The following is a 25,050-nucleotide window of genomic DNA, read 5'->3' on the forward strand; positions in this document are numbered from 1 at the left end:
GGTATTTTCACCATTAAAACCCACCACATGCAGGTGCAACCCGCAACCCGTTCTCGCACTTTCTTATAGTCAATATTGACTTATTAAATACGTGCATATGTGACATACTAATTTATTTAGAATATTTTAGTTTACCTTGAAAAGCTTCATAGAAAACACCGACCTTACCTAACCCTCTAAGTATGTTAAGATAAGCATCTTATTGCTCCGTATTTACAATTATTACTTAACCTATACCTATAATTGGTTAAGTAATAACTGTAATTACGAAGCAATAAGATGCTTATCTTAACATACTAAGAAGGTTAGGTAAGGTCGGTGTTTTCTATGAAGCTTTTCAAGGTAAACTAAAATATTCACAATAAATTAGTATATCACATATGCACTTATTTAATAAGTCAATATTGACTTAAAGAAAGTGCGAGAATGGGTTGCAACGCCATATATATATATATATATATATATATGTATATATATGTATATATATATATATATATATATATATATATATATATATATATATATATATATATATATATATATATATATATATATACAGCATCACCACAATAATGCACCACCACTGCTTCACTGGATGTTAAACGATTGGTGTATAGTGTTCTGGAGAAAATGGCTTGTCAGCGGGAACAGTTACCCCTTCATATTGCAAGCCATCCTTAGGCAAAAGGTTCGCGCAGGTTGCAATCTGCACGCTATAAATAATACACAAACACAGCCAAAAACACCAGCAGTGATTCAACCAATATCCACCATCATTACACGAACATTCCACAACCAGAATATATCCCCACAAAACACCAGAACAAGCATCATCACCGGAAAACTCCAACTTCACTACCATTATACAACCTCCGCCATCACCACCATGCACCACCACCACACACCGGCCGGGACTCAGGGCAACAACAGTTCAGCTTCTGCCGCCGGTCGGGCAAGACGTGCTGTATTTCGTTCTCTCCTGGAGTGAGTGGTGGTACTGGAAGGCGCGCGGGCGTGGGCTTGCGAAGGATATGGACGTATTACTCTTGATGATTGTTTACTAAAGGGTTTTTGTTTCGAAACAAGTGAAAATCATCATGAAAAATTTACGTAATGTGGATAAAATGCCAACAAAGACTGATTATTAGTGAAGTCTATGATGTGCAGAGCGTGGGTGGTGGACCAGCAGCCCGTGGGCCAGATGGGGCTTGGGTTAATGGTGAATATTGGTTAGTGGTGGGCATGGATTGGGTTAGCGATGATAAGCCTGACCTGGGGCTTGGGTTAATGCTGATGGGTCAGCTATGGTGCTTGAGTTAGTGGTGATGAATCAAACCATGAGAATTGAATTAGTAGTGCAAGACAACGCCAGCACCTGTCTGCCCCACCAGCACAAACCCGCCGTCTCGTCACTCGATCGTGTGGGGCACACTGGGCTCACATATGTTAGCACATAAACTACACATTATCTATCTCCCTACAAAATATACCATGTTGGTGAAATATTTCACCATTTAGAAGCAGAGTACAGATGTACTGCTAGAAATACAGTACTAACATTTGACAGTGTTAGACTACGAAGAAAGAATTGAAACAGGAATTTCCTTAAGTACTTTCGTATTTAATAATACATCTTCAGAAGGATCCTTCTGAAGATGTATTGTTAAATACGCAAATATTTAAGGAAATTCCTGTTTCAATTCTTCCTTCGTGGTCTGACACTTGTCACATTTTTCGTCACGTTAATTTTTCGTGATCGTGACACACACACACACATTATATATATATAATATATATATATATATATATATATATATATATATATATATATATATATATATATATATATATATATATATATATATATAATATATATATATATATAACAATTGGGGGATCAAGATCTGGGGGAAAGCATGATGCTGAACAAGCTGATCAGTGGTTTTCAAACTTTAGTTGTGACGACTCCCTTCAACTCTAACATTATGATCGTGCGTCTCTCCATATTATTTTAAAATAATTCAAATATAGCAAACGTAATTTAATCTCCTCCACATTTATTTACAGTAGACATGGTTGCATTAATTATATAATATTCAAGCAGTTAAAATAATACGTTCAATTATGTGTACTTACAATTTTAAAACAGTATAGCATTTAAGACAATTGGAAAAAAATGTATATGTAAAACAAATAATTACAAAATTATTTAGAAAACACCCGACCTCAGTGTGACAGGCCTATATCAGCTTGCTTCTTTCTCTATTCAAAGATTATCAAGTGGAATAATTGATGAAATAGCGATTCTTTGTGATTTATCAATAATTAACTGATATCGATGTTTTGTTACTTTAACAACGTCATAAGTATCGCTTTAAAAAAGTTAGATGTTGTAAAGGTTAGACAAGCATTAACTGCACATGCTCACAATATTGGATGTTTATTTTCACATTCAACCAATATTTGGCAACATTTTTGCTATATTTTGTCATAACGAACCATTTATAAAAACTTTACAAAACCTTTTAGTACAAAATCTTTTTAATGCTTTACAATAAATTTCTTATCTATTAAATTTTGAATATATCTAAGTCTTGTCGCCTAAAATAAAAGGAAAGCTTATTTTCTTTCTTTTTGTGGTTGAAACATATAAAACACAATTTTTTTAAGTCTCTACTTAATATTACTTCCCATTTAAATTATTTATTCTTAATATTAAGTTTCACAAAGATGTCTACCAGATATACAAATCTTGAAAGAGAACTTATACAAAAGATGAGCATCGTTGTATGTTATCGGTGAGCAATATGGCTAACGTTTCCTGGCTCCAACTCTCGTTGTATCTTAGCAGTGAGAAATATGACAAACATTTCCTAGCTCAAATGCTCGTTGTTTGTTGTCGGTGTGGATCATGGCTAACGTTTTCTATCTTCAACGCTCGTTGCCAGACTTGAGCATGATAGCATGATTTTCAATAATATAGCATAGCAATATGCTCGTCCCCCCCCATGTCTTCACTTAATTTGGCAAAGAGCCTTCATTTCAAGGACTTTTTTTGTATAAAGTTTACAAATCTGAAGATATTTTGAGCAAGTTTGTAATTCTTCGTTATTAGCAGAAGTTAGCGCCTGCCTACGCAGCTTGAAGGTTCTCTTCTCATCAGTGCATGAAGCCTACTGCCTCACAGGCTCACATCTCCTCGTGATATTACCTTGTACAGCATTCAGTAATATCTTAGCACACCTTCAACATTTAAACGTCATAATAAAGAAACAACTAAGGTTAAAGCTAAGTGTGAATACTTGTTCATTGTCATGGACGTTAATTTACATTGATTATAATATTCATTGTTTAATAATATTAAATAATTCATGACGTTTTGTGGATGTATGGCGCACACCCTGAATATAAATCCCAAAGAAAAAAAAATATATACAGATTTTAATTTTAATAAAATGTCGGATTATCACGTTCTTCAATACTTATAAGTTCGTATTCAAAGCCTTCATCTGGTACGTTTGCACTCTATTACCATGAGGCTCGCCTCGCCACCGTCGCCAGCCACCCCAACTAAGTCTGCTCTTTAACCAATCGAAAACTTTTCCTGGAAGATCGACAGCAAGAACCTCATACTACCAATTATAAATGACCTAATTGCTGCACAGAGTAAAGGGTCTCGAATCTCCTTTGTATGGATCCCTTCACACATAAATATACCCTATCATAAAGACAGACATTGCAGCCAAATTAGCGTGCAACAAAGATGAAGTTGAATTAGATCTAGGTATCCCCATCTCTACTGTTAAAACTGTATTGGTCCGAACACTCAAGTCTGATAGGAAAGATATTATTGACTCTGAACGACCTGAAAGTACTTGTATAAAGAGCTATGATTTGTTCAGATCTGAAACCTATCTTTATGGGCAGCACAAAACGTCCACCTGTGTAACAAGTGGTTGCAAGGATCAGGTTGGGTTACCGTTACCTGTGGCAGGTGGCTACATGTGACGGATCTCCTAATCCTGAGCACTCCAGGTGCAAACTGTGAGCAGGAACTGCGGCATGATCTCCCACACTACATCAACGAATGCCCAGTTATTAGACCTTTCAGACCAGTTGGCGTGAGGTACCTGGAACTTTGCAATTACTTTATTCACTCTCGTATTCTTGAAGATATCTCCTCACAGTGTACCCAAAATTTGCCAGTGCAGGCTACTAAACATATGGCCCAGTATGACTAACCATCCTGTGAGATTGGCTTTTATTACCACTGCTACCTTATTCACTCTTGTGTTGATGATATCCTCAAAATGCATCCGGAGTCTGCCAGTGCAGACTGCCTATCACATGCCTCTGTATGACTAACCATCCTGTGTGATGGGGATTTTTTAGCATCACGTAGTTAGATTTTTTGACACCCTGTACTCCCCTTCATATAATCTAGGGTAGCTGCACAAATGCAGATGTACCTCATTTATTAAACAAAAATCGCCAGCCTATGATAGGTGTCTCCATAAGGCAGTTTTTATTATTATGATTATTATTTTCTATCATAGACGTGGCCACACATTTACAATGCTAACCACCATATATACATTTTCTTCTGTCCTCCGTGGACAGGGTGAGAGATTTGTCAAACATACAGTTCAGGGATTTATTGAACAATCAACCACAGGTGATTGTAGTGCTTTTAAAATGCTAGGCTAAGTTTCATACGTAAATACATAGATACTGTACACAGATTTATGTATGCTACATAAAGTGTTCGATGTGTCTTTTACATAGTGTCATTAATGTGCATTTACAAAGGCGAAACGTAACTCTGATCAGCTTCCACATATACTTTATACACATACATACTGTACACACACATATACATACATACATATATACATACACATACATTTGTCTCTTTTACTATGACAGGGTGAGATAGCTGATAGAGAAACTAGTGTGCAATTAAGAACTTAACCACTGACGGTGATTAAGATGCTTTTACAAGCTCAGGTTATATAGTTACATCACATACATACATTGTATAATTGATACATTACATGGTCAATCTAGGGTACAAGTCCAATATATCATCAAGTGTTCCAGTACTCATATAGTAGTTAGAGTAAGGTGTGAGTGCTCTGCAAACATTTCTCCCCACGACCTAGTGCAATAATATACCGTTCACGACCTAATGTCTGCTATTATCTGTTATATATAATAAGATAAGAGGTAAATTAACTTAATGCTTTAGTCTCATTTGTTGAAGCGTACTGTCTTCATTTATGGAGATTTGTTATAATTAATAACTTACACAACAAATACAGAATCAGTTTAAAAAATTCCTGTTCAATGACTAGTGGACCAACCTGTTGTGTGTTATTTTGTTCCAGTTTGATTCACACGATGTTGACGCAACACGCACATCACCTATTCTGGTGAGTTAGGCTTTAAACCTTATCAGAATAAAAAAAAGCAAACTTTACACATGTAATTGGTCTTGAAAGAAAACAACAACAGAATGCTTATCTTAGTTAAGATTAAATATTCATTTGAAACACTGACCCCAAATAATGATTAAGAAAATTTTTACTTAATTCTTAATGTATTGTCAAATGTGAGATGGAATAGTTTGTTTTTGTGTTTGGTTCACCACTGGGGACGTCTTAAAAGTAAATTAATATTTTACTCAGGTCATTTCGTTCAAAATTTCAAACCTCTCCTCAGGTAAACAATAATCAGAATTGTCAGTCAAAGATGAGATGCACAGCATATTTTTTTTTTAAACTTATATTAGTGAACTATTGACCAAAAATTTCCGTTCCAGATATACATTGCTTATTACACACACACACACACACACACACACACACACACACACACATATATATATATACATATATATATATATATATATATATATATATATATATATATATATATATATATATATATATATATATATATATATACACATATATATATATATATATGTACCTAGTAGCCAGAAAACAGTACTAGGCCTACTATGCAAGGCCCGATTTGCCTAATAAGCCAAGTTTCCAGGATATATATATATATTTTTATTTTTTTCTTATGAAAAGATAAAGCTATTCATTTCATTATATATGAGTTAACTTCTTTTAAATTTGAGTTAAAACTATCGTAGATATATGACAGAATCTAACCAACCCTACCTAACCTAACCTATCTTAACCTAATCTAAACTAACATAACTAAGTCAACAATTTACGTTCTAAATATAATATAATAATAATATTTCAAATAAACCAATTGGGAACAATATTTTGAAAGTAAAGAAAATCACTCGGCCTATTAAGCAAATCTGGCCTTGCATAGTAGGCCGAGAAGTGCGTTCTGGCTACTAGGTACGACATATATATTTAAATATATATCAATCACAAAGAAAATCAATTTGGGCAATGAAGTAACTTGAACCGTTGTTTTGGTGTCTGGGAATCACCAGAACGCCAGTTCAAGAGAGAGAGAGAGAGGGAATAGGGTAAATCGATATACAGATAAATATCGTGCTGAGCATTATTCTAATAATATATAAGCCGTCTGAAACAAGATAATCCTTCGACCAATCAATAAATATCAGTGGCGACAACTGGTAGTCATATTGTTTACCCCGCTATTATTTCCCCCTCAAATGTAATAAGATATAATACTGAACTATTCGGTTTCTTTTATTAAATCTTAACGCGTTATGCAGGGAAGTTAAGGAATCCTTCCAGACCAAAGAAAGAAGAGAGGAAAGTTTCAATTATTTAATTCTTGGTTTCTTGGAAGAACAATTAAATTCAGAAGGCAGTTCTCTCTCTTATTCCCACACTAATTGCATTCCTACATCAAGTCAGTGTGCATGGTTTCAAAAATGCAAAAAAAAAAAAAAAATGCACTGCACTACGCTTAATGTCTATCATTGCTCACTCTGTCCCTCGTAAATCAAAACATCTGTGTTGTGTTTAATAAGCAGTCGGGTGCTGTGTTTATAATACCTTGTAAATTATTGACTCTGACAGTTTTTTATAATCGTTCGTGGGATGGTGAAAATTTTTTTTTGATGGATAAATTTCCAAAATGTGTAGGCCGTGAAAGGCAGTACCAAAAATTGTATTTTCCCGTAGTAAATACGCTTATGAGCAGTAAATCTCATATGAACTGATCGAAACTTGTATAATGATGCACAAGAAAAATCGTGCAATAGAAAAAGGCATTTGATAAATTGAAAAATTAATTATGATTTAAAAAAGTGTTGATAATTCCGTAATACCATAAGCATAGTGTGCTTTAGATAAATCTTCTGTATGCTGTATGTGGACTCGGCAACCAAGCTTAACAACCAAGATCAAGATAAAAAATAGTCTAGGAGTGTACTCAAGTCATCACTAAAGGTAAAAACATAATTGTATTCATTTTTACATTGAAGTACTTGTTTCCTAGCTTGTCAGTGTTTTGTGCGAGGCCATTACATGCTCTACCATTGGATAACACTATTAACAGAAGTGCTTCGTGTATTACTAACATCACATCAACACTGTTCATATACCCTTGTTCGTAGTCATCTGCGTCTGTTTATAAAGCTCTCTATTCCAAGAATCCTCTCCCCATCCCCCTCACAATGATGGACAATGTTCCGTGGTTTTTATCTGGTGTCAGAATAATTAACACAGCCACACTGTACATAAAATTCCTAATGAGCTGCTCTTCTACTGACACTATAAACATCATTGAGTGTACCTGCAAAACTCACTAAAAAATAAAGTATCATTAACAATAAATATAGTGCACATATTTTTCAACTGTAACGATATAATGGTAGCTCATATTTCCCTTTTTGTCCACCACTAAACTGCTAGGTCAATAATACTCTATCATCGTTTCGTTTTTGTGGGACGAGAGTACAAAGCAACACTAAATGATTTTAAACTGGTCACTGTCTATTTAACATTACTATAACCACTTCCGGGGAAATTCGGTGAAGAGCTTAGGCATATATAAGATTGAGCAAGTTTTGAAATTGTATTGAGAGTTAAAAATACAAATATACTCAGAAAGAACCCATTAAAAAGTTGCAAAAAGACGTATGCAACCACAAAACACATATGCACGAAGGTTAAACGTGTCTTCAAAAATGACATAGAATGAAAACCAAGCCGACAGCCTATATATTGTGGAAGTGAAGGCGAAGTGAATGTCAGACCCATTGAAAATGACCAAGGACCTTAAATAGATAGTATCATAGTGTTTGTTGCTTTGCTGCATCTGTCTCATACCCTATGCCATTTTTGCTGGTTCTCTCTACATGCTTTTGTGTGCTTTGTCTCTGTATCCAGTTATTGTTCAACATTTGATTGACTGTTTAATAAATGTAAGCAAAACCGTTATATATTTAGAAAATATGTACAGGTTCATTAGTAAATGCGTAAATGGTTGTTGAATCCTGGCCGTGTTTAGTAAAGATGGTAAAACCCTTAATGTCCTCAACCCACATTCGATCAGCTGATTGTATCTTTCCTCATATATCTCTGATGGTTTCCTCGACAGCCGAGCTAATTAATCGTTTTCAAAATATCTCATGTAATTAATAAATTAATTACGCTTTATACACGTAAAACAGGAAAAGAAAACGAAACCATAATACATTTTGTTCAAAACGATAAATGTACCGCCTTGATCAGCTGTTGTACAGTCGTGTGATGGAAGTGTTGGTGACTAGTGCAGGCGTTCTTAGTGCCTTTGGATTGGAATTATTTACTTCTTTTAAGTATCTGCGTGTGTTTGTGCGCTCTACACGGACGGCTAATGTTTTAGCAAGACGCAAGGGTAAAACTACGGAGAGAAAAGCGGTATAAAATTAATTATACGACGGATATTTTGATAGTGACAACGAAGCATAGGCTTCAGTAATTTGTGCTGCGTGTTGAAAATTGTTCGTCGTCCAAGTTAGTCCATTGTCCTCATCTCTGTTCCACATCCCTGTTCTACGTCCACTTGGTCTGGTCGGTACAGCGATGGTCTCGCTTCTTGCAGATCTGTGTTCGATCCCCGACCGTCCAAGTGGATGGGCATCATTCCTTCCCTCCGTCCTATCCCGGATCCTTCTCATATCCCTTCAAAGAGCTCTATACTCTAACTGGCTTAGCGCTTTCTCCTCATAATTACCTTACCTTGTTTCAAGTGTTTGTTTCACCAATATTCTGAGATACTTAGTGCAAGTTGTAGTTACGCAAGAGGAAACGAAATGAAGCCGAAACAGGAGCCGGTAAGTACCAATGTGCCTAGTTAATGATGACTTAATCCGTCATCATGATTTAGTTGCTGTTATTAATAATATTTATGTTCTTGGATAAGGTAAACTCAGATTACTCGGTAAACATTTGCACATGATTATAAAAACAGCTTTGCGTAATGTGTTTCTTTTTTAATAATTATCGTTGAACAAATTTTATGTTTTTCCTCATTAGAATTTATGTGTAAAATTTGCAGTTGTTAATGGTGTTGCTGTTTTATATATTATGGATGTTTTTTTCATCCATCATCCTGCTCGTACATGTGTGTGTAAACCACGAATTAATGCGTGATGAATAATGTGACAATATTTAGCCACAAAGGAAAATGAAACAAAAAATTCCTTAAGTACTTTCATGTTAATCAACACATTATCAGTAGGATGGACATTACAATTAGGCGAGGGGAAATATATAGGAATTAAGGGTATATGTGAGGTAAAAACAATGTCTTTGTAATATTGGTTATGGAAATAAGAACAAATTACAATTTGTTATAGAAGCAGTCTTCTCCCAACCAATTTGTGAGGATTTTCTGACAAATGAATAAATAGAGCGTTAGAAAATTGGTAATTTTTATACTTAATATTTTTGCTGCTAAATTCGAAATGTCAAATCTTTGTATGTTTGACCTGTATAGTATTACAATCTTTAAAAAAAAAATTGTAAAATCACTACGAGGGCTGTTTCTAACTAATAATTTTCCAACTGCATTTTCATAATAAAAAAAACAGATGTATATCAAAATGTTTCAAGGCCTTAATATTTTCGAACCAAGAATAATAAAGTAAGCATTAAACATTATTTTTGGGCGAATTTTTGTAGTGCATATTTTTTTATATAACATATCACATTGAGCTTTCTTAGGACAAACTTCCAAAAAACTTAGTGGATAACAAAGCTTGATACCAATTGAATAAATTTTCTCAAACTCTTCATCCACGTATTCTGGGCTAATAACTCGAAGAGCTTTTAGAAGAATAGAAGAATAAAGTGATTATTTCACATTGTTTCTGCCCTGAGAAATAATGTACGTAAGGTAAATAATATGTAAGCTTTCTGGAGTTACTAAACTTAAGTGAAAAATCTTCCCTATGAATAAGGATACCAACATTACCCCTGGAATCATTCCATGGTTTAGGTATTTGATGAATTTTGTGTACCTCTTCAAATGTAAATTCATATGAATTTTTAGCAAAATTTAATGATCATGTCACCTCTATAAAATTTACTGTAGAGACTGAAATTGATAAATGTTTGCCATTTTTGGACATCCTTAGTCATTGGGAAGACTTTTTAAATATACATCTGTTATTTAATTATGAAAATATAGTTTTAAAATTAATACTGTAGTTAAAAACAGCTCTCATAATGATAACTGTGTCATTTTCACAATACTTTGTAACGATTGTAATACATTCTATATAGATCAAACATTCAAATATTTGAAATTTCGAATTCTGCAGCATAAATATTCTATAAAAAATGGTCAATTATCTAATACTCTATTTATTCATCTGTCAGAAAATTCTCACCAAATTGATTGTGAGAGATCTTCAATACTAAATTATAAAAACTTTTCAATAGAAATGTTATTGAATTTGCTTTAATATATATTACAGAGCAATACAATATGAACATTATTAAGAGTTTGTACAATTTGGATGTATTTTTTATGAAGCAGTTAAAAAACGATTTAAGTGAGATCACTAACACACAGTTATCTCATTAATATTGTCACTTCATGGAACTCCACGAAGTTCCATGAATATATATATGTATGTATATATACATATATATTAGTACAGGTATATAGTATTTTGGTAGCAGTCTTTTTTAAAAACATATTTCGTTGAAAACAGCAAAGTTTTAGATTTATGATTCTGCCACAAATCTTATTGATACTCCTTATGTTTTTCTTCACTGAAACAGGAAGTTTAAAAATTAACTCTCCAAAGTTAATTTTTACCTTTTATATGGATCTGATACCTAGTGATGTGTTTCATAAGGTATCTCCTCACATTCTCAAAGATAAATTCTACTGCGGACAACCACCTCACCATAAGAGGATATAACCAGGTGCTAAGCACAGTAGAATATGTCATTGAGAATGTGAGGAGATACCTTACGAAATGCATCACTAGGTATCTGACCCAAATAAAAAGTAAAAATGAACTTTGGAGAGTTAATTTTTCAACTTCCTGCTTTAGTGAATAAAAATATAAGGAATATCAAGAAGATTCGTGCCAGAATCATAAATCTAAAACTTTCTGTCCTTTTCAACGACAGAAAGTTATATATATATATATATATATATATATATATATATATATATATATATATATATATATATAATGTGTGTGTGTGTCTGTGAAACTGGCGATCACTTATCATTGGTATGCGGAAAACCTACAGAGAAATAGGAAAGGGAGTTTTGAACGTTTCAGCTGGTTAGAGTATTTCTCAACATCAAATTGTTGTTGAGAAAGGCTTTAACCAGCCGAAAGGTCTGCATATATATATATATATATATATATATATATATATATATATATATATATATATATATATATATATATATATATATATATATATATATATATACTCCACTTTCTTTTCACCACAAATATTTGCAGTTCTGCCTTTTCACTAGTCTTTTTGTTTGTCTCTTAGCGTCGAGAGTTTTCGACTTCCTGTTTTCTGATGCTCTTCTTAAATATGCTGTTATACTCTTCCTTCCATGTTATTTATATCAAATTTTCTCTGGCTCAGCCATCATCCATTCTCCATTTTCCCCATGGTCGCTTTTTGGACTTTCCAACCTTCCCCCTTTGATCGTGTCTTCAATTTCCACCCGCCTGATCTCAGAGACTTCATGGTGTGGCTAAGGTGCTGCCATTTTTTGGTTTTGACAACCTGATCTGATAGCATGTTTTCATAGCTTCCTAAGGCCAGTTTTTCTATCATCTTAATGTGTGTCATTTAAACTGTGTCTTATAGCCATAAAGAGATAGTGTGTGTATTTACTATGTTTGCTTGCAGATCAAGCTGTTAGCTTTTGGACCACGCTTTTCTAATCGTCGGTTGTCCAATTTAATGACGACCCATTTTCCTGTTGTTATATCTACTTCATATATTTCCTCTTTAACACACATACAAATCTCTAGGATACAGCCTGTAGCAGCTATTTAACTACCTACCTTCTTACTTCTAGGTCTACAGAGACATTAGGTAAAAGAAATTTTGCCAGTTTGTTTCTTCCTCGGCCTGGATTCAAATTGCCTGTTTCTTCAACCAATTCTCTTTTTCATTCATTTCTCTTCTCTCCCTTTTTTAAATCTGTACTATGATTCTCTCCTCTCTCCCTTTCTCATATTTGTCTCTCCCTCTCTCACAGTCTCGCCCTCTGCCTCTCCTCTTCCCATATTTTTCACAGCAACTAGATTGAGTAATATATGTTATTGTAAAAATCCTTAGTTCCTTGTGGTGGCCTTTAGAAGTGCACGGTTATGGTGTCATGGTGGAGCTTAAAGTCTTGACACTCTTATGAGGTGGTAAATATTGTAGCTTAGATAATCACAACATTTAATGGAATTAAGTCTTTTCTCGAAGTTGAGCCTAACTTATATAATGCAGATCTGGGACTAATCAAGTTAGATTCCTCTGGGTTTTCTCCTGCCTCGTTTTGTGTATAAATGTTATCGGTAATATGGTTCACACACTGTTTGAAATTAAATCAAAAGATTGTGTTTTGGCGTAAACAGTTTTAAGAAATACTCAGTTATTTCACGGTAAAGTTAATGATATTAAATCGTAATATAAGGGAAACGTATTCTCTGTCAAACCTCACAGCTAACCCGCAATCACCAATTTCAGTCCACAAATCGCACATCTTTATGTATTTTCCAGCAAACTCTATTGCCCTGTTCTCAGCGACTGGCCTAATTTATTACATACATAATTTAATAATTAATTTTGTTTAAGGATAGGCAGTCAGTGTTTATATACAGTACATGTATATATTACATCGAGCTCCCCCTCCCCACACCATAAGGTCGAATAACTGATCCTCCCCTGGATGCAACCCCACGACACGCTAACTAGCTCCAGGGTACCTATTTACTGCTAGGTGAACAGTAGCATAAGGTCGATAAAAAACGCTCAACCATTTCTGTCCCGCCTGGGATTCGAACACGGAATTTCCGATTATGATTCGAGAACAAACTTGACTGCTTTTTTAGACCCAGGAAAGTTTATTGTTGATTTTTGTCTTCTTTCTACACAATTAATGTTTTTTAATGAAGAATACTATCTAATATCAACCTGTCCTCTTAAAAAGAACGTCGTTTTTGGCCGTTTGCCCGTATGGCCGAATTTGGACGTAATTTGAAATTAAAAAAAAAATGAAAATAAATTTGGGATTTTTTTTTCAACAACAGTAAGTTAAGGGTCCTCTGATAGGTTAGGTGGGCAGGAAATTCTCATAAAGTTTCAAAACGTTATGAAAAACGTTAATTTAAAGAGTCCTCTTATAACCTCTGCGCGTACGCTGGACGACTCAAATAGAAAACGGAACAGAACGTCACTTTTGTGAGTCGATTTCATTTCAAATTACGTCCAAATTTGGCCATAGTGCGCATACGAGCCAAAAGTGACGTTCTTTTTAAGAGGACGGGTTGCTAATATACGGTGTTTAAACTTAGGTCATGCTATCAGATGATTTAAAACCATGTTTCCATGAAAATGTTATTAACTAAAAATAATGAAATGTTTTCCTTGTAGACTAAACATAATGTGTTAATGATCATATAATATAAAATTATCATATTTATATTGAAAATGCACAAACAAATCTCATGATTTTCTAAAATCATAAAAAAATAACACTTGAAAATAGAATCCAAGAATTATCACTCGTTTTCTCGACTCACTGAACTAGGCTAAGGAAGCTTGTCATCTTTAGGCTAAAATTTATAAGTTATGACATCTCTTCCATTAGTTTTACATTCTATACATACTAAAATGTGGTAGAGTGCTAGGTAAGCAATGCTTACCTTTGATGGTTGCACGCAACAATTTAATATTTAATTTGAGCTAGGCTGCACGCAAATAAATAACAGATAAATAAATCTATTAGGAGGCACTATTCACTTCCCAAATCAAATCAACTTTCAACTCTCACAAAAGGTGATTTATTATGACAAATACACAGTGTGAAGATCCTTTATCAGAATAACACCATGTGTTTGCCCACTTTATAAGAAATACTGAAAGATTGTCGTTCGCTAAACATCAGTTGAGTCTCAGAGAAGTGCTCAAAATGTCAGTGAACCTTTTATATATGACCCAGCGTGGTAAGTGCTTACAATGACCGTGTTGAAGTATCCCTATGGGACAACTCGATAACACCTTCCTTTGTGAGGGGGAGGGGGGGGGGAGACACAAGACGATTCGATTAAGCTCGTTTTCTGTTTGCTGAAACAGTATAAATTGTTAGATTAGGATGTATTATGACATTAGGTTGCGTTAGACTATGTTGGATAAAGTTAGGTTGGTTTGGGTAATGTTATGTAGGCTTTTAAAATACAATGACTTAATGGTCTTGCAAATCGATGACGCATTCTTGGCGGTTCCTATAAATTGTCTGCAATTCTCCTCGATCATTGACTTATTGCTTGCTGTTTCTATCTTGCACTTTCGTGTTGATGAAAACTTGCAAGATTTGCAGTCACTTTCCGCACTCTGTCGTGGCCTCTCCTAGCATGGATTCTTAGTGCTGGCGGAATCTTCACCACGACTAATAATGCAGGCATTAGGCACATACCGGAACTTGACTCCTTGTTTCTAGAGGAGGACTTCTAAAAGTCCTCAGGCCTGCTTCTTTGTATAATCAGACGCTAAATGAACGTCGTTTCGCAGTGTGGACTCTGGCGATTCGCATAAGGTCCCAGGTGTGTGGCAATCCCCTAATTGCTCAAAGAAGGTCTCACAAACATTTAAAATACGTGGTGGTCGTGTAGTTGAATTTTTTTGTTGGTTAAAAGTGAAATATGAGTTAATTTATTTAAAATTTTGTGTATGAATAATGATGTGATTCGAGGTTTCGTAACGATTTCGTGTGGATAAGTACGTTGTATTCATAATTGTGAACTTTGGTAACTGCTGATGGATGAAAGAGCTTTTGCATTTTTTCTTTAATACACGCTAATTGTTTAGAGGACAAACTATAGGGTGATGTTCAGTGTCAAAACGTATTTCATGTTGATCTCTCAAGGCGGTAAAATAATTTGGAAACGAGTCTGATCTTCCGAGTGGTTTTGCCTTGGATGTCAGCTGCGATCAAAATAATAATTTGTTACCGTGAGTGAAATACGACTGGGAGGGAATTTGAAGACGTCGATGAAATTTGCGATGTGTGGCAAGATGTTTTTTAAGCAGGTTTTTGGCGTCATACACCATTACCGCTGTTGGTAATGTAGCTTATAATTAGTTTGTTTTAGCATACTATTACTCTCTTAACTGTGTTAAATTTTATCAATATTAATTTACAGATATCAAAACATATTCAATAAAATGTCACAAAATTTCAGTGCCTTAGTAAAATTTGCAAATATTTTAAACGCTCATTGTACATCAGATAAAATTATACAAAATTAAAAAATATTAAAGAAAAACATAAAATATATTTTCATATTACCTAATGTAACTGATTATTGAATATGCAACCAATAACTCGCACTATAAAAAAATAATGCATCATGCAACCGCAATATTTGCTGGCCACTCAGGCGGCTTAAACTATCAGTGGATAATCTCATCATCATTACCCCGTTTTCCACTTTCATGGTGGGACGGCGTCAGCCCAGAAGACGTAGGAGAGCAAATATAAAATGAATTAAGATACTCTATAAGGATAGCCCATTTATTCGCCTTATCTTCCAAACTGCATACTGCAGCACCACATAGAACCACCATTCGCTCTCCATCTAAAGGTCTACAGTAGGACACTACAGCTTCTAACAATTTGGTGTAGACTGATTCTCATGGGTTTTCATTTAAAACAAAATATTCAAAACATTAAATCTTCACATTCATATGTATACATTCTTTTACCACTCAGACGTTATTCATTCGCCTAATATGGCTACACAATCTTAATAAGATCTTATTGATTTTACAGTTTACAGACTTTTTATACTCCATATTTTGTACTTGGTTTCTACCAGTTTGTACAACTCCAAACTCCAAGCCAGAATTCCTGATTAAATGTTATTTGTATACATCTCACATGACATTAAAATTTATTTTCCTAATGACTTATCAGAAAACGTTCTCTTAGCATCTCAACTTTTACTATTTCTATTTTTACACCCTATTTTGTACACCTTCCTCTATTTACTATTTATCTTGTAAATCACATGAACAGACAAATATACAGATATTACTTTTATAATTTTTGTATCACAGACATACTTTAACATGCTTTATTCACACGTACATATTTAATGAAATCTTTTGTCTTTTCATCACTTGCACAATACCATGTATGATAGGCATAGTTTACTTCTCGGCTTAAAATATTTATTAATACTATATTCTTATTGCATAATCGTCATGTCCACTGATATTATATATTTATGACACACCGTGTCACATCATTATCGGGCTCATTCCCACTTTATAATTCAAATCACCCATAAGAATAATTCTATAATTACATGGTATCATAGCAATATAGTATTACTTTAATTAAACTACCATTGAAGAGCTTCGTCACTAGTTTATTTTATATGCGGATTTTATATAAGTTATATGACATTTTTTTTATTTTAATTTGCCTGATTTTAAGATAAAACATTTTCTAATAAACAGCATGAATTATTTGCTTTTCAGTTCGCATCGTGCTAATACCGGTTATTTATCTAAATATTAATATATCTATAGTGCAAAACATTCATGCATAAGGCTGTTGAAAGTAGCCGTAGAATTGCAAATACTGAATGGTAGCAATAATAAATAATTTAGAAGCGGCATATTAGCTTGTTAGTATGCAAGTGGCAAGATATTATTCTTCCGGCATAAATATTCCTCTGATGTTATTCCTTTGGTCACGCTTATTTTTGGTCACCTGCATTTCTTGGCCACTAGCATTTTTGTCACTGGCATGCCTGTTCACTCTCATCTCCAAATTAACAACCCTCCACCTCTCATTCCTCCCACGCTAACAACGCTCCCACTCAACCAACACATATACAGTCATCCCACTCAACCAACACATATACAGTCATCCCACTCAACCAACCAGCTCAGTCATCCCACTTAACTAAACAACAATTCCATTCCTCTAACCAGCTATTCCACCACATCAACCAACACTCAGCCATTCCACCCCACCTATCAACAAGTGGGTGGTATGGGTAAATCGGAGGATGTTTGTGTTATGTGGATTTTTTTTAATGGGTACCATAAGTAAATTCTGAAGTTGAATGATTGTTTTCGGAAAATGGTTGCTATGGGTGTACGATTGATTTTTTTAGTATGATAGAATGATGTAAGGTGGAATAATTGACTTGGATAGATGGATAGTCTAAGTAGAATGGTTGATGTGTATTGCGTCCTAAGTGTTGTGTTCTTCTTATAGTATTCCTTCTGTGTAGATCTTGCTTAGGGCCTTGGGTAATACACCGACTGTACTTCTTGGCTTTATTTGTTGTGGCAGAATAAATATCCAGCACACCAAGGTCCTGAGGTCCTACTCTGAGCTAGATCTGTGAGGTTACATGGTAGGTATGGATAAAATGGTTCAATTTGTAGTGTGGATAGAATAATTGGATGGTTAGGGAGGGCAGAATGGTTAGCATAAATAGAATACTGTAATTGTTATGAGTAGCTTGGTCAGTGTGGGTAATGTTGATGGCTTGGGTGGAATGGTTTACATTGGAAGAATGTTTGTCTTATTACATTAAGAGAATTGATCAATGTCATTGATGAAAGAGTTGAAAACATACTTTTCTTGAAGAATCTGATTAAATTAAGTAAAGCGTCTGTGACGAATTAAACATAATTATTAACTATATACTATATCTACAGGCCTCAGCTCTTATCTTTGTTGCTATGTCGCATAGCCTCATTCAGTGTTTCTAAATACTTAACCTCATACAGTCTTATCCCAGTTCCACGATCAACTATTGCAAGTTTGACTGTGTAAATACTACTTTCTTGAGTCTGAGCAAGGAGTCGTTCAGGTCCCCCGTATACCGCGTGTCAAAATATTTCTGGTATATGATGCTTTAGCGTGAAAACTATGTCAACCACAAAACTAAGCTGGGGGAAGTCAGGGGTATACCACCAAACAAATCTCCGCAGCTATAAGCACGCGTTTCCAGGAAAACTGAAGGAACCAAAGTTTACTTCAACGGAGGAAAATCATGACCTTAACGATTGGTCAAGGAGACTTGTAGGAAAGAAAACACAGACCATAACTTTGAGCTATCGAATGCAATTATTAAAACATATAAATTCAGATTTAGAAGAACTAAGAAATGCCCTAAGACCTGAACGTTGTGGTATTAAAAGCTATGGCAAATTTTGTTATAGTAGGCAATAATACAATTGCGTCCAATTTTATGAAATTACGTTTTCATTTAGCTGTATATCTATGTACGCAGCCTCCATACAAGGTTTCAAATGCAGATATGATATAGCCCAATAGGCTCAGGAACCCGTACACAAGTTGATTGACAGGTACGAGGAGGGACCAAAGAGCTGAAGCTCAACCCTCCGCAAGTACAGTCAGGTGAGTATATGCACGGGGCCCATCACCCCTCACAGTTGAACGGTCACACAGATTGTGGTAATCCAACATTACACAAAACCCCTGCAACATTGCAACATATTTGAGCTATATTCATTGTCAGTAATGCAGGCAGTTGAAAGTAATGTAGGCAACAATGCAGACATTATGGCATCAAACCTGACGGTAATGCAGACAGTTATTTACACTGTAATGCAAACAGTAATACAGACAGTATTGTAGACAGTAATTCAGATAGTAATATAAACAATAATATATACATCATTGTGGACAGTAATACAGGCAGTAATGTAGATTGTAATGCAAACAATAATACAGATTGTGATGTAAACAATAATGGAGATAAGAATGTAGACAGTCACACAGACAGTAATATAGACAGTTATGAAGATAAGCATATAGACAGTAATGAAGATAAGCATATAGACAGTAATGAAGGTAATAATGTAGTCAGTAATATAGACGGTAATAAAGATACAAATGTGGACAGTAATATAGACGGTAATGAAGATAAGAATGTAGACCGTAATGCAGACAGTAATATAGGCAATAATGCATGCAGTAATGTATATAGTAATTCCAATTCCAGTTAAAAATTAGTAATAAATGGTTGTGCATTTATAATTTAGTTTGAGTATAATTTCAGTACATTATTTACGTAAGAGTTATTATAATACCATAACTCGTAATCATTATATTTATATACCCCTATCATCTAGATTTTGATTTTGAAGTCTTATTATTCAGCGATTAATAAAAATCATTGCAGTGAAAACCAGTATTTTTAGGTATTGTGTTTCATCCTGTGTCTTGAGTTGTTTATGTTGCTGGTACTCAAGAGGACAGAGCCTGAGGGAAAGAGCCCTGAGGCACTTACAGCAGTGTTTCTCTCTGATTGTGTTGACTCTCTCTTTCCTCATTAACCTTGAATGTTTATTAGACGATAATATATATGAAAAATATTTTGGGGGCCCTCATTTTTTTCTTTCAATTTATCCTCTCTTTTCACTCTCTTTGTCTCTCTCTATCTATCTTTCTTTCTTTCTTCCTTTCTTTCTTTCTTTCTTTCTTTCTTTCTTTCTTTCTCTCTCTCTCTCTCTCTCTCTCTCTCTCTCTCTCTCTCTCTCTCTCTCTCTCTCTCTCTCTCTCTCTCTCTCTCTCTCTCTCTCTCTCTTTTTCTCTTTCTCTTTCTCTCTCTCTCTCTTTTTCTCTTTCTCTCTCTCTCTCTCTCTCTCTCTCTCTCTTTTTCTCTTTCTCTCTCTCTCTCTCTCTCTTTCTCTCTCTCTCTCTCTCTCTCTCTCTCTCTCTCTCTCTCTCTCTCTCTCTCTCTCTCTCTCTCTCTCTCTCTCTCTTTCTCTCTTTCTCTCTTTCTCTCTTTCTCTCTTTCTCTCTCTCTCTCTCTCTCTCTCTCTCTCTCTCTCTCTCTCTCTCTCTCTCTCTCTCTCTCTCTCTCACTCTCACTCCCTCTCCATCATCCTCGATACACACAACATCGACACAACACGGACGCAACAGATAGCTTTCAGCCTCTTTTGTGAGATCTATCGTGTTCAAATTTATTTTTTGAGTGATGGATGAAGTCCACCCTGTTCCCCCCCTCCCCATCCCTCCTTTCTCTTTTGCTGATCTGTTTTCTCATGCCCTGCATTTTCTTTCTATTTCTCCCATCCCATTCCACTCTCCCTCATCGGCATTGTTTCCCTCCATTCCTTACCTCTCCTTAGTCGTTCACCTTCTCCCTTATAGTACCGTCCGCATGCTTCCTTCCCACCTATTGATCGTCTCCACCCTATTATTCCTGCCTCCTTTTCTTATTGTTTCTCAACTTTTGAGCTTACTCCTTTCTTCTTTCCTTCCCCTCCACGCGTTCCATTATCTCTTTCTTATCTTTCATCCTCCTCCCATCTCTTGCCCTACAACTCATTTCTAGTTTCATCCTTCTCTTCACCAGCAAGTCCTCCTGCTTAGTATTCATTCTCTTCTTTGTCCCCCTCTCTTATCCCATTTCCCCACTCATTTTCTCCTTTTTATTTTTACCCTCTCACGTTTCCTCATTATCCGTACCCCCCCGCCGTATCCCAGATCCTGCAGGCTTCCTTGCTGCCCTCACTGGCCTTCTCATATACAATTAAAATTTGCTGAAATTCTTTGAGGGAAGTTTCCGTCTGCAAAATGCAATCACGATTTATTAGACATTAAATATTGATGAGCGGGGCTTGAAATTTTTGGTAAATGGAAGTGATTCTTTTCGGGCACGCACACGTGAATTGTGTAGTATTGGTTTTTGGCAACTCATCCTCCTAAAATGCAAGTGCTTATGGTAACTATTTGGTCGAAAGTAACAATATGTAGTGATGGACCACCAGAAAGTTTGCTTTTTGTATTATTGAATTTGGACAAACCAGAAACGTTTTTAACAGCAACATAAATGTAAGAGCTAATCTAACCTGTCTTAACCTATCTTAACAATCCTAAGCTTAATACACGCTATCTTAAGCCTAATATAGTACATATATGTGCTATACTAGACCTAGGAATATTTCAGCATGGTTTTTAGTATATTTTCCAGACACTAATTCAAGTACAAAAGGTGAAGTTGGTGGTGGTCCATCATTACATAGTGGTACAGTAGTACTTCTGACCAAATAGTTACTAGAAGTACCATCATTTCAGGAGGATGGGTCGGGGTTTTGGACAATTCCTGATCCCTTCTGGTTTTGTCATGTTTATTTCTCTTAGATTCTTTCCCTTCCGACAAGTTTCGGTTCATCGTCTCTGGAACGCTTCATTGTATTGAAAAACTTTGGTGCAAAAAACTGCTGCTGCCATTGAAATTTAAGAATGTAGCATTTTATATATATATTTTAATCCCCGCATATTAAGAAAGCCTCATTGTTTTGACTTGAAACCAACACTTAGGCCTGTGATAAAAAAAAAATAAAGTTCCTTTAGTTATTGTGCACTGTAGCTTTATATAACTTATTTTTTAAATGCGTTTATTTTTGTATTTAGTGGAGGTGCTTCATCGTAGTGGTTTGAAACCTAAAACACTCCTGTAAATAATGAAACTGAGCCTAGTTTCTCTCTCGGGCAGTCTAGTTCAATGGCACGTTTTATTTTATATTATTTTGTTTTCTGATAATTTTTTTTATTGTTCAGGCATGCTCAGAGATTTTTTTGTCAATGAGGCTACAATATCCTAGCACACCTTTCGCTGAAAATTTCTCTCCTCCAGCACTTCCAACGCCCCCATTAATGTGTCACCTCATCACTTCAATTTCTACTATGGCCCACATAGTTACAATAAATACTATCTAAACAGGAGAATGGGTTGTATACTCATACTCACCCAACATGTGCTAATACCCACACTCAAGGAATTCACAACTCAAGTGTTCTGAGAGGCTCGAGGCCTCTGGGCTGTGGGAGTATTATTTATGATTTTTTTTATTATTATTATTTTCTACCACAGACTTGGCCACACATTTACAATGCTAATTAGCATATATACATTTTCTTCTGTCCTCCATGGACAGGGTGAAATATTTGTCAAACATACAGTTCAGAGATTTATTGAACAACCACAGAAGGTGATCGTAGTGCTTTGTGGTTGATGATATTTAAGAGTAAGTTGGGATATAGTCTGGTGCATTATTGCTGGTAATAATCCAGCATGTAATATGGTATTTCGTGAAATTCATTTAAGTACCCTTGTCCCTTGTCTGTCGCATAACTATTAACTGCATTAAACTGTGTTAGAGATTTCAGTTGTAGGTTGAGTCAAAACTTGTTATGTGTACAAATGAACGGATGTGTTATTTGTATAACTTATGTGTATTTAAATAATTTCACTTATTGTGATCTGATAGTATTCATCTCTGTCTTGATTCCTATTCTCCAATTAATTAATTTGTTTTCAGTATATATATCTAGTTAGCGTAGTAATTATTATATCCCTTACTTTAATATTCCACAGTCCTGGAGAGACGGTATTGGCACTCCTCGTGATTTATATTAACCAAGCTAATTAATAGGTTATATTTGTCTAACGAGAATCACGAAGGGGCCGAGCAACTCGACAGGACTGTCCAATGATAGTAATCAATTAGTGAGCAGCTCTGGTAATCAAGTGGAAAGAGTGAGTATTCAGCCGGGTTGGTACAGTGTATTTACAGTGAGACAGCATAGATCTCTCATTGTATATACACCGAGTCAGAATACGTTTCAATGTATAAGTATAGAGACATATACACGTGTCTCTCTATATACATGTGTAATACATCTCTAAATATACATACACCCAAAGCACAGAATACACCAGCATTAACTAATGGATTATGTGTATTCCATTCGGCTGGTTTTAAACTAGCCTGTTCTTTTTATATGCCGCTACGTACAAAATCCAACCTCCTAACCTAACCAGAAACGTGCGAACCCAAGCAACCCACCTAACCTATCGAGTCTGATGCACAGAAAACATAGAGTGAACAATAAATTTAAATTTTTATTCAGGTAAAAGTTCATACATAGATGATGAGTTATAAACATAATGTTGGATTTATGGATAGAGCAAGTACCTACAATGCCTAAAGCCACTAATACGCGTAGCGTTTCGGGCAAAAAGATATTTATGAACCGTTAATTTTCATGGTAGACTGTAACGCTAGTTACAACAATCGAAAAAAACGCGTCCTGTAAGTTAAGGGGACTGGTTAACTACAGAGCACTTGTAACCAAGTTACTACGTCTGTTAAAGCCATGTCAACTATTGAAAGATGGGATGATGGGATCCATTAAAAAAGTATGATTATCTCTGAACACAAGCCATCATCTCGCCTAGTATGGATCGACCAATCCGTTAAAAATGTGATGTATTAGTAAAAAATCAAAGCACCGTAATATTGACGTTTTGTATGCACTGGTCTCAGTTGGCTAGGCGGTAACTCAAGTGGACGCTTATACATTATCGCGGCTTTCAATTTAAGTGGAAACATATCATTATGGATCTTCAAGAGGGAGTGGACGGTGGGGGTTGAAGGGAGGGGATGGGGGGGGGGAGTGTTGATGGGAGTGTGTGGAGGCGGGTGTGTTGATGGGAGTGGGTGGAGAAGGGTGTGTTGATGGGAGTGGGTGGAGGCGGGTGTGTTGATGGGAGTGTGTGGAGGTGGGTGTGTTGATGGGAGTGTGTGGAGGCGGGTGTGTTGATGGGAGTGTGTGGAGGCGGGTGTGTTGATGGGAGTGTGTGGAGGCGGGTGTGTTGATGGGAGTGTGTGGAGGCGGGTGTGTTGATGGGAGTGTGTGGAGGCGGGTGTGTTGATGGGAGTGTGTGGAGGCGGGTGTGTTGATGGGAGTGTGTGGAGGCGAGTGTGTTGATGGGAGTGGGTGGAGGCGGGTGTGTTGATGGGAGTGTGTGGAGGCGGGTGTGTTGATGGGAGTGTGTGGAGGCGGGTGTGTTGATGGGAGTGTGTGGAGGCGGGTGTGTTGATGGGAGTGTGTGGAGGCGGGTGTGTTGATGGGAGTGTGTGGAGGCGGGTGTGTTGATGGGAGTGTGTGGAGGCGGGTGTGTTGATGGGAGTGTGTGGAGGCGGGTGTGTTGATGGGAGTGTGTGGAGGCGGGTGTGTTGATGGGAGTGTGTGGAGGTGGGTGTGTTGATGGGAGTGTGTGGAGGCGGGTGTGTTGATGGGAGTGTGTGGAGGCGGGTGTGTTGATGGGAGTGTGTGGAGGCGGGTGTGTTGATGGGAGTGGGTGGAGGAGGGTGTGTTGATGGGAATGTGTGGAGGCGGGTGTGTTGATGGGAGTGTGTGGAGGTGGGTGTGTTGATGGGAGTGTGTGGAGGTGGGTGTGTTGATGGGAGTGGGTGGAGGAGGGTGTATTGATGGGAGTGGGTGGAAGGAGTTACTGAGGGGAGGGCGGCCGTAACGGCGTGC

The 25,050-nt window shown here is 36.1% G+C and overlaps 1 protein-coding gene and 1 long non-coding RNA gene across 2 annotated transcripts in view; both read left to right on the top strand.

Moving 5' to 3' along the window:
• Window positions 1-25,050, top strand: part of Dscam1 (Down syndrome cell adhesion molecule 1) — a 659,150-nt gene that overhangs the window by 301,892 nt on the left and 332,208 nt on the right. The window lies entirely within an intron of this gene.
• The window catches only part of LOC138362940 (uncharacterized), a 206,355-nt gene continuing 182,219 nt past the window's right edge, over window positions 915-25,050 (top strand). Inside the window, exon 1 of the long non-coding RNA XR_011227924.1 lies at window positions 915-984. This is a non-coding gene — a long non-coding RNA (uncharacterized lncRNA). The remainder of the gene's footprint in view (window positions 985-25,050) is intronic.

This window comes from Procambarus clarkii, chromosome 9 (assembly GCF_040958095.1).
Source record: "Procambarus clarkii isolate CNS0578487 chromosome 9, FALCON_Pclarkii_2.0, whole genome shotgun sequence".
NCBI classification, from domain to species: Eukaryota; Metazoa; Arthropoda; class Malacostraca; order Decapoda; family Cambaridae; genus Procambarus; species Procambarus clarkii.